Here is a 19,880-nt window from a genome sequence, read left to right as displayed (position 1 = left end):
CGGTTCTGACTTAGAATATGTGGACAACTACCTAGGTGTCTGGTTAGACTGTAAACTCTCCTTTTAGACTCACATTAAGCATCTCCAATCCAAAATGAAATCTAGAATCGGCTTCCTATTTCGCAACAAAGCCTCCTTCACTCATGCTGCCAAACATACCCTCGTAAAACTGACTATTCTACCGATCCTTGACTTCGGCGATGTCATTTACAAAATAGCCTCCAACACTCTACTCAGAAAACTGGATGTAATCTATCACAGTGCCATCCGTTTTGTCACCAAAGCCCCATATACTACCCACCACTGCGACCTGTATGCTCTCGTTGGCTGGCACTTGCTTCATATTCATCGCCAAACCCACTGACTCCAGGTCATCTATAAGTCTATGCTAGGTAAAGCCCCACCTTACCTCAGCTCACTGGTCACGATAGCAACACCCACCCGTAGCACGCAATTCAATTATTTCGCTTCCTTGGCTTATTTATTTCCTTACCTCCCTACTCTTCTACATTTGCACACACTGTATATTGATTTTTATATTGTGTTATTGACTGTACGTTTGTTTATGTGTAACTCTGTTGTTGTTTTTGTTGCACTGCTTTGCTTTATCTTGGCCAGGTCGCAGTTGTAAATGAGAACTTGTTCTCAACTGGCCGATCTGGTTAAATAAAGGTGAAATAATAAGAATAAAAAAATAATTCCAAGTCCTCATCTCATCTCTACAGAGCTGCTGCCTATGCTGTCAGACAAAATAATTATTTTGTAGTTATTCAAAGTAAATAAGGCATACTTTTATGATGCCAACTATTAATCACTTCGATCATGCATTTTCAGGTAAAGATATCTCGCGAAGCAACAGCTGCTCTATATACCTTCACAATCGTGCATTCTTCTCTCTTCCATAGCTGGCATAAAAGTAATAGATCGGACAGGTAGATGTGCAATGAATTATGGTCATTGTAGTTAATTACCACGTCGAAACAATGTTGATTATTGGCCTGTTGGAAACTACTACTCCCTACTACATCGTACAGCCCAGGCTGGATCTGATTAATCTCTAGAGAAACTGTGCGCACTGAGTTGTTTTGTGTTTGTATGAAAGGCATGCATTGAAACGGCAACTTGTAATCTACATGCCATCCCTGTAGTATGAGACATTTCACAAAATGCATAGAATGTTCATGGATACCTTCTTTATATAAAAAGTCTGCAACAGAGGCCAGAGAATTTCCCAATTTCCTTTCTAGATAGAGAGAGAGACTGATGAGAGAAGAGAGACTGATGGACAAGCTTCCCCCTAGTTTAACACAACAGAGTTTTACCTCCACCTAGAGCTGACTATTGCGCTGGTCATCTGAAATTATTGGTTGCAAATTTTAGTTACATTTATTTTAAAGCTAGAATCCGCAGTTGCTACATCCATTTTTGACTTAATGATATATACCCATTGATTCTTGAAGAATATAACTTAGAAATGCCATACCCCATCAGAACCCAACATAAGCCTGCTTTACTCCATTGTTTGTAAATCATGTAATTAAGCAATAATGCACGAGGAGGTGTGGTATATGGCCAATATACCATGGCTAAGGGCTGTTCTTATGCACGACGCAAAGCATAGTGCCTGGATAAAGCCCTTAGCCGTGGTATATTGGCCATACACCACAAACCTCCGAGGTGCCTTATTGCTATTATAAACTGGTTACCAACGTAATTAGAGCAGCAAAATTACCCGCGATACACGGTCTGATATACCACGGCTGTCAGCCAACCAGCATTCAGTGCTCGAACCACCCAGTTTATAATTGTAAACAAACACTATTTAGCCTCAAAACATGGTTAAAACTACTGTATTTTGGGTTCTGATGGGGTATGACAGTTGAACTAAGCTAATAAGGCATTTATAAGTTATATTCTTAAAGAATCAATTGATATATAGGCGGGGTGACTGTTTTGTTTTTGTTTCAACTGCAAATTCTAATCTGAACGTGCATTCTAATCCCAGAGATATGAAACATGGTCATTACACCTATCAGAACCCAGTGACGCACAATACACACTGTAAGACCCTATAAGCCTTTAAAATCTATGAATATACGCATGCAGACAATCTGAGGTAGCTCCATGAGGTAGTCATGTTCTTGCATGGTGTACAATACGCCTACATTATGTAATGTTCCCAGATTGAAGATTTTGAATGGATGTGGTCCACACTAATATACATTTGAATGACAATGCCGGTGTTGAAAATCACATACATTGAGAAAGTGCACATTACATAGGCTGCGTTTACACAGGGAGCCCAATTCTAATCTTTTGCCCAATTATTGACAAAATATCTGATCTGATTGGTCAAAAGACCAATTACTGGCAAAAATATCAGAATTTGGCTGCCTGTGTAAAGCAGACAATATTGACAAAAAATATCAGAATTGGGCTAATATTGACAAAAAAATCCCATCTACACCCCCTTAACAGCTGTTAATATACACTACCGGTCAAAAGTTTTAGAACACCTACTCATTCAAGGGTTTTTCTTTATTTTTACTATTTTCTACATTGTAGAATAATAGTGAAGACATCAAAACTATGAAATAACACATATGGAATCATGTAATAACCAAAAACAAACAAATCAAAATTATATTTTAGATTCTTCAAATAGCCACCCTTTGTCTTGATGACAGCTTTGCACACTTGGCATTCTCTCAACCAGCTTCATGAGGTAGTCACCTGTAATGCATTTAAATTAATAGGTGTGCCTTCTTAAAAGTTAATTTGTGGAATTTCTTTCCTTCTTAATGTGTTTGAGCTTATCAGTTGTATAGTGACAAGGTAGGGGGGGTATACAGAAGATAGCCCTATTTGGTAAAAGACCAAGTTCATATTATGGCAAGAACAGCTCAAATAAGTAAAGAGAAATGACAGGCCATCATTACTTTAAGAACTGAAGGTCAGTCAATACGGAACGTTTCAAGAACTTTGAAAGTTTCTTCAAGTGCAGTCTCCAAAACCATCAAGCACTATGATGAAACTGGCTCTCATGAGGACCGCCACAGGAATGAAAGACCCAGAGTTACCTCTGCTGCAAAGGATAATTCATTAGTGACCAGCCTCAGAAATCGCAGCCCAAATAAATGCTTAAGAATTCAAGTAACAGACATATCTCAACATCAACTGTTCAGAGGAGACTGCGTGAATCAGGCCTTCATGGTCAAATTGCTGCAAAGAAACCACTACTAAAGTACACCAATAATAAGAAGAGACTTGCTTGGGCCAAGAAACACGAGCAATGGACATTAGACCGGTGGAAATTTGTCCTTTGGTCTGGAGTCCAAATTGGAGATTTTTGGTTCCAACCGCCATGTCTTGGTTTAACACTTTTTTGGTTACTACATGATTCCATATGTGTTTTTTCATAGTTATGATGTCTTCACTATTATTCTACAATGTAGAAAATAGTAAAAATAAAGAAAAACCCTTGAATGAGTAGGTGTTCTAAAACTTTTGACCGGTAGTGTAGCTCATCTGTTGCTCTTTCCATGTTTCTCTCTTACACACACACACACACACACACACACACACACACACACACACACACACACACACACACACAGATAATCTTATCTGAGCAGGTCTAATTCCTGAGCCTATTATACACGTCACCATATTACTTGTCACTATGAAAATATCTCTAATTAATCCTGCACAGCCTTCCCCAGCTGTCCTCAGAAGAAACCCATTGCAACACATCAGTGATAACCCGTCTGGTCAGGACTAGGGAGACTCAGGAAGGAAGTGCAGCTAACCACACAGGTGAGCATGACTGTCTGCTATCCTATTGATTAATATTGATTCTATTTGACATAGAGCAGTGAAAGATGTGGTCTAATTCTCCACTGGGATTGAAGAAGAGAAATAAGTAATGAAAGATGTGATCAAATCTAAAGTGATCCTCCATAATGTTAGAAATTACACGTGGAACACGTTTGGAATACTCTATGCTGTTTCTGCAGAGTGTGTGAGATTTTAACATTTTAAAGCTAGAATCCTTAGTCGCTACATCCATGTTTGGAATTATAAATTAATGATATATTGTATACCCATTAAGTCTTGAAGAATATAACGTATAAATAAATGCCTTAGGACAGGGGTTCTTAAACTTTTTCAGCCAGGAACCCAAATTAGAAATTCTGTGTTTTCCTATGACCCAAGGAAAATATGCAACTATACGTAAATATCGGTACATTTCATTGCCTTTATGCCGAAAAAAATGCAATATAGACAAAAACAAATAACAGTGAAATACCCATAAATGTATTTTCATGTTTATTTTTCCCCATTAAAAACACATCTGTCTAGGTTGGAACTGTTGCTGTTAAAATACAATAAATAATTTCATTCTGAACTGGAATAAACAGATTGATCACATCACACAGATGTATAACACAACACACACACACAGGATTGTTGACCGTGCAACCCGAAGTAACAGTACAGATAAAACCATTCAGGCCTATTGTACATCTTACTGTAGAAATTATTGTTGATTGAAAGTCTAGGTTGGAACTGTTGCTGTTAAAATATGTATTTATTTATTTATTCTGAACTGGAATAAACTGATTGATCACATCACACAGATGTAGACCAAAAAACACACACATACACACAGTCCCAATGAGGTGTGTGTGGCTGGTTGAACATTTCAACAAGCACGTCTATTCTGGGCTCAGGTTTTGATAGTGCAACACTGAGGTCATGCTCAGCATTGACACTGTTTCTGTACTTGAGAACCCTGACTTGCATATGTATGTGGTGCCAAACTGGATCAGAACATCTGCTTTCTCTGTCAGGCAGGAGACCGCTTCCTGCTGTAGATGAACAGCCCAGAACTTTGTGAGTGTTTGTCTAAAAAAAACATCTTGCTTCAATCAGTTTATTCCAGTTCAGAATAAAAATGATTACTTTTATTTTAACAGCAACAGTTCCAACCTAGACGTGTTTTCAACAAACATTTCTACAGTAAAATGTACAGTAGGCCTGATCATTTTTCATCTGTACTGTTTCTTAGGGTTGCACTATCAGTAGCTAGTTAGCTTGCTTTGGCTAACGTTAGCTATTAGCTGTGTAAGGTTAAAAGGCCAGGGGATTGTTTGAAAGAGAAACTCACATCTACTACTATGAAAGATAGTACTCCCTTATTTCTGCATATCATCACCTGTTATAAAATGACAACAATGCCTTGCTAGTTGACTTACTTTTCCACTTTCGAAGCACTGTTTCCTGAAGCATTCTGCCCTGTTCTGAAAGAACTCCCTGGGTTTACCGTCATGTTGTGCCTAGATGTTTGGTCAGGACGTGTCGTTTTATTAATTTATTCGTTTTGAGAGACTCATTACTAAGCACTTCCCCACACAAAACACATTGTGGGCGCTCCTCGTTATTTCTCGAAGTTTGTATGAAAGAGACAAAAAGTCCTAACTGTTTTTGCGTTTCATGACTATTGAGCTCAGTCAGAACTTGTGTCTAGCATGAGTCCATTCCATGACAGCGGTGAGTGATGGCGAGTGGGAATAACAAGTCAGTGGCTTGAACTACACCGCTGCAACGTGTGGGCCGCGGAGTGATCTTCAACAAAACGGCAGAGAAAAGATCCGGTAAACCGCGAAGCACACGGACATCTCCCTCTCCTACTCGCCCAGCTACCAAACTGAGCAGAGATCTCTGCTGGGCAGAGAGCGTACTGAACCGAGAGCGCAGTTGCACTTGGCCAAATAAATTCCATTAATTAATGAAATAATTATACATTTACGTCGCGACCCACCATTAACAGGTCCGCGACCCATACTTTAAGAAACGCTGCCTTAGGAGCTTAGTTCAACTGTCGTACCCCATCATAACTCAATATACAAGCCGGTTTTACTTCATTGTTTGTAAACAATGTAATTGTAAACAAACCCTATATAGCCTCAAAACATGGTTAAAAATATAATTTTGATATCATGGATAGTCAGTCCTTGCACCCATAGCTCTTTCTATTGAATTGAGAGTGGTTAAATTTGTCCAGCAACATCCATCAAAGTTTTACTAAACGGTGGCGGGCTTTGTTATTGCTTGAGCTGCAGATTTTCCCTTTATAGGTGTATGGTTTTACAGTGTATTGTGCGTCACTGTGTTCTGACAGGTGTAGTAAGGACCATGTTTCATGTCTCTGGGATTAGAATGCACATTCAGATGGTTAAAATCTGCAACCGATCATTTCAGATGACCAGCGCAATAGTCAGCACTAGGTGGAGCAATATAAAACGACATCAGGCCTTATCATAATTTATGCTCAACATTATCGAAACCACTGAAATGTTTTGCTTGTGCATGGATACATATAAAGACTATTCTGTAATTTACTGCCACACAGCACACATTTGAGGAACGTCACCTTGGACACAATGATGACGTACAAGACAAACCAAAATACATTGACACACTGTACACATTTAGTAAGAATCTAGCAAGTTGTGTTGGCAGCGTTATCATCAAAGATAATGTTTTATTTTCAGCTCTGTAGAAGCTTTATGGTTATGGTTGCCCTAGGGGGGGGGGGGGGGGGGGGGGGGGGGCAAAGTAGCTTTTCAAATTTAGCGACAGATCAAATGAGAAAGGTTTCAGGTGAAATTGAGATGTTATATTGTAGTTGCTCTAACACTGGAGATGGAGGAGAGATTTTGGGGGGACGGTGTGAATATCACAAGGATTGGCATGGTCCAGATTAGTAAACTTAGGTTTGACGCATTGTTTTGAGCAGGCCTATGAATGTCATTACTCAGACTCAGCCGCATCATGTCTAAACAAGCTGCTGTTGTATGGCCTCTTTAGATGCTCCACCTGAAGAGTTGTATTGGCTCCCTGATCTAATGCTTAGTGGCTTAGGGGATCTGCATAGGTCATACAAACAATACATGCCACATTGTCATCTTTATCTCCCAGCAGCGTCTTACACACGTAGTCCCACGCAGACCCATGAATTAACTCTGTTTTAGAAAACCCTGAATATTAGACATAATCTTAATCTGATAATACAGCATCAGCCTGGCTCCCTCTGAATGTCTCTGACAGTTTCAACATGCTGCATACAGCACACAAGCCAGGCACACCTATGAACCAATGCGATGCTACAATGCTGCCAAGGCGAAAGCTTTGTTACAAGCCAGTCTCTTTGAGGAAGTGGTGATAAGAAAATGGTTTTCATTGATAAACTTTATTTTGTCTCCTCATTCAGAAAGTTCATTATGTCAAGCCCAGATGAAGATGAGGTGCCAGCAATCCAAACAGGTGACAGACAAATCATCAACTAATATCAACCCTTCTAGTGACCTGACTCTTTATAGGTCTACACTGTTTACAATCCAAACCTCACATGAAATGAGAGTGAATTCTGTATAAACTGTCTTTCTGATGCAGACTTTTTTCTCTGTAAAACTCGGCTCTTGTTTTCACCTATTGATGGACCCTCTCAACCCATATAATTACATATAGAACCCTGTCTCAACTACTTTGTGGTTTATCTACAAGGCCCCAAGGGTGTGATCAATGACTGGAGGAAGTTTAAGTGTGAGGACCAGGACACCCCTCCCAGCAAGAAGGAGCTCCTCAGACAGATGTCCAACCCCCAGAGCGATGACATCCCCGACAGACTCAACCACAAGGTCAGTCAGTGTTCAACCACAACCACACGGTCAGTCAGTGTTCAATCACAACCACACGGCGAGACAGTAAGTGACTCGACCACAGAGGGAGACACAAGTGTTACAAGCTCCTGTGCAAATCAAAACATGTTTACTTTACCTATTTTAACCCAATGAAATAAAATGACTAGACCCTCCATTCAAGTCAATTTTATTTCTGTGTTTCAGACCCCTATACATCCTAGACATGAGCCTTGACTCAGCTTCCATCACCCCATTTGTCTCCATACAGATGAGTGTCCAGGAGTATGAAATGATCGCAGAGGAGGACGAGAAGTGACTGCGCAAGTATCGGCATCAGTGCATGAAGGAGATGCACGAGCATCTCAGCTTTGGCCCTAAGTTCGAAAGCGTGGTGGAGTTGGACAGCGCCGAGGCCTTCCTGGAGCTCATTGAGAAGGCGCACAGGCTCACCCTGGTGATCGTACACATCTACGAGGACGGGGTCAAAGGTTGCGAGGCACTCAACTCCTGCCTGGCCACCAAGTACCCTAGCATCAAATTCTGCCGCATCCAGGCGGCCGCAACAGGTGCCGGCGAGCGCTTCTCAGACAACGTGCTGCCCACCATTCTGGTGTACAAGGCAGGCGAGCTAGTAGGCAACTTCCTGTCCATGACACAGCACCTCAGCGAGGAGTTCTTCGCTACCAATATCGAGGCTTTCCTCAGCGAGTACGGCCTGCTGCCCGAGAAGGAGTTTGCGGCCTGTCCTGATGAGGAGGAGGCAGGTGTGGAGGTGGAATAAGGGTCTTAATAGGGTGTCAGTGACAGTCAGTGCACATTTCTGAACCTATTAGCCTTCTAGGCTGCTGTAAATGCTATCTTTTTAGTTAACAGTATCCACTATCCAGTCAAGGCCGTTTAAGTTTATCACAGGCAGCGTACATTAACATCGGCAAAGCTACAGATTTCAGACATCAGCTCAATACTGTATGTGTGTATCACTATAAAATTATTTTATTCTCTATGTGTGTGTGATTGATTAGTGGATAATATTGCAATCTTTGTTAAAGGTTGTATTGGCGACACAGTATATGATCCTGCGGTTGGAGTAATGAACCCCCTTTCAGGGCTTGGGCTTGTTTATCACTACTGACCCAATGTATTCTGTGCTATATTTTCATGTTTGAATTCAATAGGGTTAAAGTTGTTAACCCCCAATCAGTCATTAAAAGCAGTATTTCCCCATGAAAGTGTTGGTTGGTTTCTCAGTCTAATTGTTTTATCAATATTAACAAGCCTATAGGGAAATGAATGGAGGTTTCGTAGGGATTTTAGATAAACGCTGAAAATAAGTCTGTGGTAACAACAGGCTTAGGAGATGTTATACATTTTGTTCTATGAGAATCAGCTAATGTAGCTTTTTGTGAATTTTGAAGCAGTTATGTAATCAAAACAAGCACATAAAGCACTGTACATAATAATTGTTCATAAATTCATAAAGGTCATGTTAACTGACTGATATTATCTGACAGAACAAAACGTTTTAAATACTGTATTCTAAACCTGTGTTAACCTGCAACCTTATTTTCGGCATTTATCCAAAAAACAACGTCCTTCCCCGTAGGAATGGCTGAACGAACCAGAGGTAACTCATTGCTGTTTTTTAGGACTACAAGCTGGCGAGCTCTATACTGAGCATAACCATACAAGACCATACTGTAGGCCTAGGTCATCGCAAAATACTGTATTGAATACCAACGCTCTGAGCACTTCTGATGCATTTCCGTTGTTCGTTGTGCCAGCACTGTGGGTGAGGAGTGGTCCGATATGGTTGTTGGCATGAAGTGTGGGTGGCATGAGGTAACATGTCAGAACAGAGTGGAAAGTTTGTGGTTATCTCACATCAGAATATCTTATGACGCCTGAATGAACTGAAAATAACAATTAGCGGGTCCATTTTCCCCATTATAATAAATCATAGAGGGAATTTTAAATATATGCTTCAACATGTTAATTGGACACACACTTACTGAAAGACATTACACCATATGCTATACACATGCTTCTCTGAGTAAATTCTTTATTTCTCTCTCTATATAATTCTGCTTTACAATTCATATGAAAATAAATATGCTAAATGATCAATAGGAAACATACAGCTTGCATATGCTTGTATAATAATAATAAATAATGTAAACTCAATTTCATGAAAATGTAATTAAATCAAGCGATTTAGTCACTCCACATAGGACCAGCTGTTGTTGTGTGTGTATCCTGTGTGCGTCCACCACTTGTTGCTCAGGTAGAGCAGCAAGTTGCCCGTGGCTAGGAGAGTGATTGCAACACCTACACAACATGGCAACACCTACACAACGGTATCCGGCTGAGTCAAGAGACAGCTATGTTACATACCTGATGATTCTGATTAATAGGTTGGGTTAGGTGTTAGGAATGTCACGAGAGGTGCTTGCCTAGTGGTTCACAAAAAAAACGTCCTAGAGACATTAACGACACTCAGGTGTGTCCTATTTACTCATTATGATTTCCCTGTTAAAAGGAGGTGTTTTCTTGTGCAGAAGCCTGTATTATGTGCCGTGTGCGGTTGTCTCCTGAGTGAGTTTTCGAGACTCAGTGTTTGTTGGTCTCCCAGTGTTACTGTGATCCTTCTGTTACCGTTTCTCAGTAAAGTAATATGTTTATCCTTAACCACTGATTCCTCGTCTGGTCTCGTTGCACCTGGGTCCAAACTCACCATGTCACAACCATTACCCTAATCTTTTAGCTATCGATACTTCCTGTACATGCCTTTACATACACACGCTTCAGTCTTTCTCAATAGCTATTGATATATTGTTAACTCAAATCATGACAGCCAGGAGTTTTTCCCTGGTCATTCAGAGTGGTTGGGTTAAATGCAGAAGACACACTTCAGTTGAATGCATTCAGTTGTACAACTGACTAGGTATCCCCCTTTCCCGTTCCTTTCCTTTCTACCTCATGAATTCTGAGGAAATGGTTGTTTGAAGAGAGTATTTAAAAGGAAATACCAGCATAGTACACTATATATACGAAAGTATGTGGACACCCCTTCAAATTTGATTTGTTATTGTTTGGGGGAATATATACTGTAATGCAGGAGAACAGGTAAATGATGGGACAGTGAGTATAGCGACAACCAGTGAATGGTCAACAGTGCCACCTTGTGGTTGATCTGCATAGCCTGAAATCCAATGCTAAAGCAGAGAACTAATACTGTACCTTTGTCCTCTCTCTCTCTATTAAAATATCTTCCAGGAACATCTCCACTCTGCTGGACACTATGTTCATATTAGTGGAGTAAAATACTTTTGGGGTTATCTGTACTTCACTTTTTATATTTTTGACAACTTCTACTACTACAATCTTTAAAAAATAATGTACTTTTTACTCCATACGTTTTCCCTGACACTCAAAAGTACTCGTTACATTTTGAATACTTAGCAGGACAGGAAAATTGTCAAATTCATACACTTCTCAAGAGTGGTCATCTCTAGTGCCTCATATCTGGGTAACTTGGGGCTCCCGAGTGGTTCAGCGGTCTAAGGCACTGCATCTCAGTGCTAGAAGTGTCACTACAGACACCCTGGTTCGAATCCAGGCTGTGATTGGGAGTCCCATAGGGCGGCGCTGGGTTTGTCCAGTGTAGGCTGTCATTGTAAATAAGAAATTGTTCTTAACTGACTTGCCTAGTTAAAGGTACAATGTTTTAAATAAATTTGAAAAAAACTCACTAAAACACAAATACATTGTTTGTAAATGATGTCTGAGTGTAAGAGTGTGCCTCTGGATATCTGTAAATTAAAGAAAAAATGTAATTGTATCGTCTGGTTTGCTTAATATAAAGAATTTGAAATGATTTACACATTTGTGATTTTTATTTATTTATTTATTTTTATTTACTTTTGATACTTTACACTGGATGATATCTATTTTGACCTATCACAAAGGCGGCAGGTAGAATGTTCATTCAAAGATGCTAACTGTTGTGGCTCATGCAATGGAATGCATTTTTTGTAATGTCAACAAATCACAGCACAGATTGAAGGGTAAACTTCCTGGTTTTCACTCGCAATGGCTGCCAGTCTACCCACAATGCCACCATTTACTTGAACGGGCATGCCCATTCTATTAATTCTATTTCTACGATACACACACGAAATCAGGCACACACTCACAAAAGCATAACACACACAGACGAACGCGCAGGCACACAAACAAGCATGTACGCATACAAATTATCTTCAGCAAGGAAACTCTGAGCCCTTGTTATGGGCTACAAAATAACTCCCTACTCATGACATTCTTACGAATAGGATGATAATCTGGGCTCGGAACGTCAGCTAAACAGCCTTTACGTTATTTTTCTGAACAGAAAAACAGTTACTTGTAATAAGCAGTAATACGCTCCTATGAACTACATTGTGCCACCAAAAGTAACGCTGTGCTTACCTGCCCTGCCACTAGCTACACTTCATCAGGCATCGTTTTGCCATTGATGAGGCAAAGCCCATCTTCAATCTGCTTCGCCCATGTTTGAAGTTCCTCCTGAAACACAAAAGCAAATGATTAGTTTCACTAGAACTAACATTTTAATCCACTGTCCTATTTGAGAATATAAAAAAAGGCAAAGTGAGCTCTGCTAAAGAGGAACTCACTAGGCATTTCCTAAAATGTACTGTTTATTCATCTCTCATATAGTGATGTAATGCTGACACGCTTAATAAAGGTGTTTTAATAAGTGTGTTATAAACATTCATATGGAGCTATAACAATACATCAGGTAATAGTATCCAATATAACCCCCATCCCCTTCACACACTTTTCCATGTCCTGTGGTAAGACATGCATCTCTAACACGGGGAACAGCAGGTCCAGTTTCACTGAACATGTAAACATTGGCCAGGAAGTACACCCCCACCACTGGTACTTCCAATCAGCAGGCTTGGCAAAACTCTGAAATCACCAATCAGAATAAAGTTAAGGCTTGTAGTATTTCCAGGGCTGAATTTGAATACAGAAAAGAGAAAGTAGAGGAAAATGGACCACTTTAAAAAAGGCCATACTGTCACACATATTAACTCATCTTGGGATCTCGAACATCAAATGTTCAGCAAACGGCTCTGAGAGTGATACCAATGTTTTCCAATGCTAAGGGTTCTCCTTGTATCAAGCACACCACACAACTCGGCAAAGATGTCACTACATTTATCATGGACTTTAGTGAGACCATTGTTCATCATTTACTGTCTTTGGGCAGTAAATAGATGATGCAATTGAGACCAATTTGAGCAGATGTGAAGCGTGACCTCAGTAACATCCTCCTTTGTGAGACTCCATATTCGTCCCTTGGATATTTGCTTGCCCACTGCAAAGATCAACTACTAAAAACAAACTAGTTTTAAGAAGCCCACTTTCTAGTAATGCAGTTCCTGTTATTAAAATGCATGATCTCTATATATAATAATACTCAGATGGATTTAGGCTTTTGAAACATTATTGCCCCCAGCTTTAGTTTATGAGTTGCTTAACTGTCTCAATGTATTTTGAGCCTCTTTGGGCAGCTCAGGTGGGGTGACAAGAAATATACCAAAAACTGAGAAACCTCCCTGTAACACCCGGGAAACCTTCAGGAAACCTACATTACTACATAATTAAACATTATTACAGAGTGAGACTGAGATACAAGTAATTGCTCACAGTGCTAAAACTGTGTCATGTTATGGGAACTAACTATAAGAGCTGACATTTTCATTTTAAAAGTTGTATTATTATGATTATTATTATTGTATAAAATGCACTATTATCATTATCTACCTGTCTGGCATGCTCAGTGACCCAGCCCAAGTCCAGGTGGTCCAGTGAGGTCCCAGCTCTCCTGCTGACAGATGGAGACCCTTGTCCCTCTGTGTCCTTCTGAGGTGTCCTCATAGCCAGCACCACAAAGTCTCTCTGGGACGAACTCTGACAGAGGGGACTAGGATGTCCTACTTAGGAGTAGTTAGAAGTCCTACCAGGAGTTTTTCTGAGTCACATGACCTGAATAAGAAAAACTCAGGGCCCTCTGTAAAAAGTAAGCTATTTTCTGGTCAAATTGTGTGCTCAGGGAAAAGACCTGGGTCGTATTCACTAGACACCAAACTGAAGGGAAAAAACGGACTAAAACAACTTTCCAGCTGAAATAATACATTTAATAAAAATATAGATTAAATAATTATATATTTTTCTTTTATTTCCGATTTTTCAAGGGGTGCTGCACCCCTCAGCACCCCTGCTTCCCATGGCTGTGTAAACATGAGTATAAACTACATTTATTTGCAGACGATCTCCTGATATACCTGATCAATATGGAAAACTCAATACCCCCTTGTTAAAAGAATGTCGTCGGTGGGGTAATTGGGTATTACCGGAAATAGATTTGGGAGCAATGCCATTCTGAAAAGGTTTATTCTACCTGTAAGATTTTTGGGGAAATTGTTCCATTTAATTAGATCTGTTTTCATATTGTTGAATAATGGGATAAAGTTATCTTTATATATTTGTTGATTAAGCATCATAAGTATTTAATATTTTTCATGGTCCACTTAAAGGATTGCTGTAGATCATGAGTTATTCTTTTTCCTATTGGCATTATTTAAGTTTAACCATGTTAATTTTATATCTGTAACGGCGGCCTTCCCTCTCTTCACTAGAAGAGGGGGTGAAACAGGGATCGGACCAACACGCAGCGTAGCCAGTGCTCAACATGTTTAATTAACAAAAACTACAGTGAACACTAAACAAATACAAAATAACAAGTGGCAAACCGATACAGACCTATCTGGTGCAGAATACAAACACAGAGACAGGAAACAACCACCCACAATCCCCAACACAAAACAAGCCACCTATATATGATTCTCAATCAGGGACAACGATTGACAGCTGTCTCTGATTGAGAACCATATTAGGCTGAACACAGAAACAGACGAACTAGACACACAACATAGAATTCCCACCCAGCTCACGTCCTGACCAACACTAAACAAGCAAAACACATAAGAACTCTGGTCAGGACGTTACAACATCCTCTGATTTTAGAGTATTCAGAAAATATTTTTCAAAAGTATACTCGGTCATAACAGACTTTATGTGGGAAACTGAAACTCATAGAATAAAAGGAAAGTTTTACATCTCCCCAAGTCTGAGGGTGGTTTTAACCTCCCAGACTTGGAATTGTATCAACACGCAGTGGCGTGTATTCCTGGATGCCAAGGGAAGCCAGGCTTCCCCAAAAAACGGACAAAAAACCCCAACAAAAAACACATATAAAATATTTCTTTCATCTCTCTGTGTTTCATAATTTTCCTTCAATTTACAAGAGTCTGAATGTATCTCACCGGAGAAAGCATCCGAGCGAGAGAAAACAGCGCCCCACTGTCTCAGTATGTGTAGGCCATCTGACACTCCTCTGGTCAAAAAGTGTATTACATTGTTGCCACCTGTAGCATTGAATGCAAAGGAAGCCAGCGAGTATTTGGCCTCCCTTGATTCAAAAAAAAGTATAAAATAATAGCCAATCAGCATTGAGCTAAACTGAGTGAGCTCAATTGTGAATGGCCCTGGCGCACTGAAATAAAGTGACAAGGGAAGCCAGTTTGGATATGGCTTCACTCCTATCACATGGCATCGAGAGTATACATCATTGACAGACAACTTGAATTGTTGCATCTCATTATATTGATGTCCTCAGGTGGCTAGCTAGCTAAAATTGGCCCTTTCCTAAATTAGCTATGGTTGGAGATTGGGATTTGGACTTGTGGTTTTACTTAATTCTCTGTACTGACCAATGGTTGTTACCGGCGATTCTGATCTAACCATAAATTCATACATTGTGCCCCTTGCCCGAGAGGATGGAAGTTCAATATGTAACGTTAGCTAGATGTAGAAGGCTAATGTTAACTAGCTAACGTTGGCCATGAAAGGAAGTTAGGCTAGCGAGCAAGCATTTTAGCAAGGTAGTCTAGGACAACAAAAAATAAAAGCGTGTACTTTATAACAGAGTCATAGACCGTTTCGTCAACATGAGAGAGGAGGATGGCATTGGCATTCCTCTACAAGTAGGGTGAATCAACATGGTTTTTCTATTTGCACGAATGCATCCACACACACACACACACACACACAGAAATCAAAATCATTGAAAGCCACATCATATTTAGCTTACGTTGTTTGGACTAAATTGTTTTTGGTATATTTTAGTTGTCACTGTACTAGACTAAGCAGAGGTGATTTGATGATATTGAAGTGGGGGTCTTGGCTTCTCCAGTGATTTTACCCATGCACCGCTACTGTCAACTCGCCACCCAAGACTTTTACTTGAGACATACACTGAGTGTACAAAACATTAGGAACAACTGGTCTTTTCATGACATAGACTGGCCAGGTGAATCCAGGTGAAAGCTATGATCCCTTATTGATGTTACTTGTTTAATCCACTTCAATCAGTGTAGATTAAGGGGAGGAGATAGGTTTTAAAAAGCCTTGAGACAATTGAGACACAGATTGCGTGTGTGCCATTCAGAGAGTGAATGGGCAAGACAAAAGATTGAAGTGCCTTTAAATGCGGTATGGTAGTAAGTGCCAGGCACACCGGTTTGAATGGGTCAAGAACTGCAAAGCTGCTGGGTTTTTCACGCTCAACAGTTTCCCGTGTGAATCAAGAATGGTCAACCCCCTAAGGGACATCCAGACAACTTGACAACTGTGGGAAGCATTGGAGTCAACATTGGCCAGCATCCGTGTGGAACGCTTTCGACACCTTGTAGATTCCATGCCCCGACATATTGAAGCTGTTCTGAGGGCAAAAGGGTGTGCAATTCAATATTAGGAAGGTGTTCCTAATATTTTGTACACTCAGTGTATTGTTAAATGCACTAAAGAGGAACAATGGGTACATATTATTTTCAAAGGATAAAGCTAAGAACATTAAAAACTTAATAAGAACACTATAACAATATGGAAGAAAATGAAACATTCTACAAGAAACAATATCACTCCCAAAAAACACACCCCTATGGAACAATTCTTGGATAGCTTTTCAGAATTCACAATAAACTGGTCCACATAGAAAACACTAAAGGCATAGAAACCATAAATGACTTGGTAACAGGAAATAAAGTTATTTCAATTACAGAATTATAAAGCAATTTTGTTCTGACCAATGTAGATATTTTCAAATACATGTAACTTAAGTTTCATATTACGAAAATGTGATTTGAAATCATTTGGACATCAGAGCAATGTGGAGGGAATCCTGTGTGTCACGACTTCTGCCGAAGTTGGTTCCTCTCCTTGTTCGGGCGGCGTTCGGCAGTCGACGGTCTTCTAGCCATCATCGATCCACTTTTCATTTTCCATTTGTTTTGTCTCCCCACACACCTGGTTTCAATTCCATCATTACATGTTGTGTATTTAACCCTCTGTTCCCACCATGTCCTTGTCCGGAATTGTTTGTTGTAAGTGCATGTGCACGTTTATCTGGTGTGCGACGGGTTTTGTACCCATTGATTGTTTGTTCTGTTTCCGGTGGCTTTTATTATTAAAGTGCTCCGTTGTAAACACAGTTTTTGCTCTCCTGCGCCTGACTTCTCTGCCGCCAGTACGCACCCCTTACACTTTGATTCAGAAATTATACTAATATGATAGATAAGATATATAAAACCTTGCAGAGAGCCTCTCCAACCAAGAATTAAAAAGAGATATTGATTGGCACAAGATGGAGTGTTTGAACATAACTAACGAAATTACAGTTCACGAAAATGTACGCTTAATCCAGTATAAACTAATGTATAGAATGTATTATACAAGTGAACAACATTCACAAATTCTACAGCACAATGGCAGAATCATGTCTTAAGTGGAAAACGAACAATGACTCAATAATTCATGCCTTCTGGGAGTGCGATAAAGTACAAAAGTTGTGGGCGGAGTTAGAAAGTTGGCTGTCATAAATTTAACAATTTAAGATTACTTTTTTTTCTTCTCTCTCTTATTTTTTTTTTTTTTTTTAAATTTTACCCCCTTTTCTCCCCAATTGCAGGGCTTCATTATTGAAGAGAAAGCTAAAGTATCTGCATATTTCAGGGTGTGGTGAGATTCCCAATGGGTTGGACCATACTTTTCTCTAAAATCATTTTTAAAAAACTTTTACTTAAACTGTAAATTAAATTATCCTCCATTGTTAAAAACAGTAGATGAATCAAATGCTTTATTATTTTTTTAAAACGTGTCTACAGAGAGAAATAGAATAGTGCAATTTGGGGCCATATGGCATAGTGTCACAAGCACTGGAAACGCCCAAGGTATGAAGAATGAGAGAGAATGTTGGAGTGAGAGAAATGGGATGGGTATGGATCAGGTGGGAACATGTTGGTTTGAGTAGGTGTGATGTCATTGATGTTTGTTGGAATTTGTGTGCGTTTGTCTATTGTATACTGTCTATGTATGTTTTCTGATGTTTGCAAATTAAAATAAATCTGAAATAATTATAAAATAAAACAGGGAGGGAGGGACTACCTGAAGTGGTACTTTTCGTTTTCCATTGCAAAACGTTTTGCTACGATGTGTAGCCTACTAATGAATACGATCCTGACACCATTAGGCAATGACGCATAGATCCATGATAAGTGAACCTTACCTGGCCAATGAGAAGTCCTGTGACACAAGATGCACGGAGATTGAACAGATATTTCACCACCACACCCTCCACTATGTAGTCTCTGCCCATTCTAACGACAGAATAAAGACGGAGAAAGGCAGCGAGAGAACTTTAGCTTTCTCTTCAATCATGAAGCCCTGCAAATTATATTCAGAAGCTGTGAAACACGACATTTTCCAAAATATCACAGTAGATTATTTCAGATAACTAATGGACAGTACTTCAGCAGAAATTAACGTTATAGTTAGCTAGCTCAGTCTAGCATGACACGTTACATTAGTGGATGGAAAGGTAACTTGGTTTTCAAACAAAACAAACACAAATCCTGACAATCGCACAGAGGTGTAAGATTGTATCCTTATGAGTTCAGCCTAAATCTATTCAAATGTAGGCTTAAATTCGTTATAACGTTAGCTACCTGGTTGACATGAGTGGTTACTTCATGAACAGTTCCAGCAGCAAATTAATATTGGTCGTCACTAATTAACACAGCCACAAAGACAGTCATAATTATAGCTAAACCCCACCCATTTCTACAATTGATATTTTTTTAAATCTGATTTTAAACCTAACCACACTGCTAATATTATGCCTAAACTTAAATAAGGGACCAAATTAGTGGAAACCAGAGAGGAAAAGACGAAGCGAGAGGGTTTACTCCGCCTAAAATCTGTCTACGAAATAAAACCACAAAGAGAGGAATTTGTGTAATGCAAGTCAATGGGAGTGTCGAATTTGTCTACACAAATGTAATTACTCATTTTCTATTGTGAGGCTTATTTGATCGAATAAACGTTTCGTTATGGTTAGGCTGTTACGAATACACAGACATAAGTGGACGCACCTGATATTTCGGCAACTTTGAAAAGATGGGAGAGAGATGGGAATAACTTGTTTTTTTGTAATACTCTATTGAAATCGTTACATTAAGTACTTTCGAGGGAAATAGGCAGGTGCCGCGTTCAAAACAACGGGTTACTCGAAAGTATCCGACAATCGTGCGTTCAAGACTGGGAACTGAATAAAAACGAGCTCCGACTTGGAAAAATCGATTTGAACGGTCACCCAACTCGGAATTCCAACTCGGGAACTCTGGCCGCTTTCTAGAGCTCCTATTTTTTTCGACAGACTAACTGTTGTGAACGCTCGGAAGTCAAACATTTCCCAGTTGTCTTGAACGCGGCAATACCCTGCCCTTTAGAAGGGTTTGAGTTTAGCAACCACGTGACGCAGCCTGCCAACGTGAACGCGATTGGTCAATAGTCTGTTGGATGGGGCGTTGATTCCCATTCAAGTAGGCGTTCCCTAACGGAAATATACAAATTATGATAGAACGCCCCAATAGGATCTCGCTAGCTCGTGCTTGGCTTTGCCCTCCTCCTTGCTTGTTCTGCCCACTTTGACAAATGTATTCCCTTTTGAAACGATGGGCTTTGGTCTATCTTGGTTTAGTTATTTAA

At 39.8% G+C, this 19,880-nt stretch overlaps 2 pseudogenes; one reads left to right on the top strand and one right to left on the bottom strand.

The window, feature by feature from the left end:
* The first annotated feature begins 7,283 nt into the window (after positions 1–7,283).
* LOC120019876 lies at positions 7,284–8,487 on the top strand (annotated as a pseudogene).
* A 3,371-nt stretch (positions 8,488–11,858) lies between these two features.
* On the bottom strand, positions 11,859–18,489 carry LOC120019875 (annotated as a pseudogene).
* Between the last annotated feature and the right edge of the window lie 1,391 nt (positions 18,490–19,880).

The sequence above is a fragment of the Salvelinus namaycush genome, chromosome 25, assembly GCF_016432855.1.
Source record: "Salvelinus namaycush isolate Seneca chromosome 25, SaNama_1.0, whole genome shotgun sequence".
Taxonomy (NCBI): domain Eukaryota; kingdom Metazoa; phylum Chordata; class Actinopteri; order Salmoniformes; family Salmonidae; genus Salvelinus; species Salvelinus namaycush.
The sequence above is the reverse complement of the archived record's forward strand: the minus strand, read 5'-3'. Positions and strand labels throughout refer to the sequence as shown.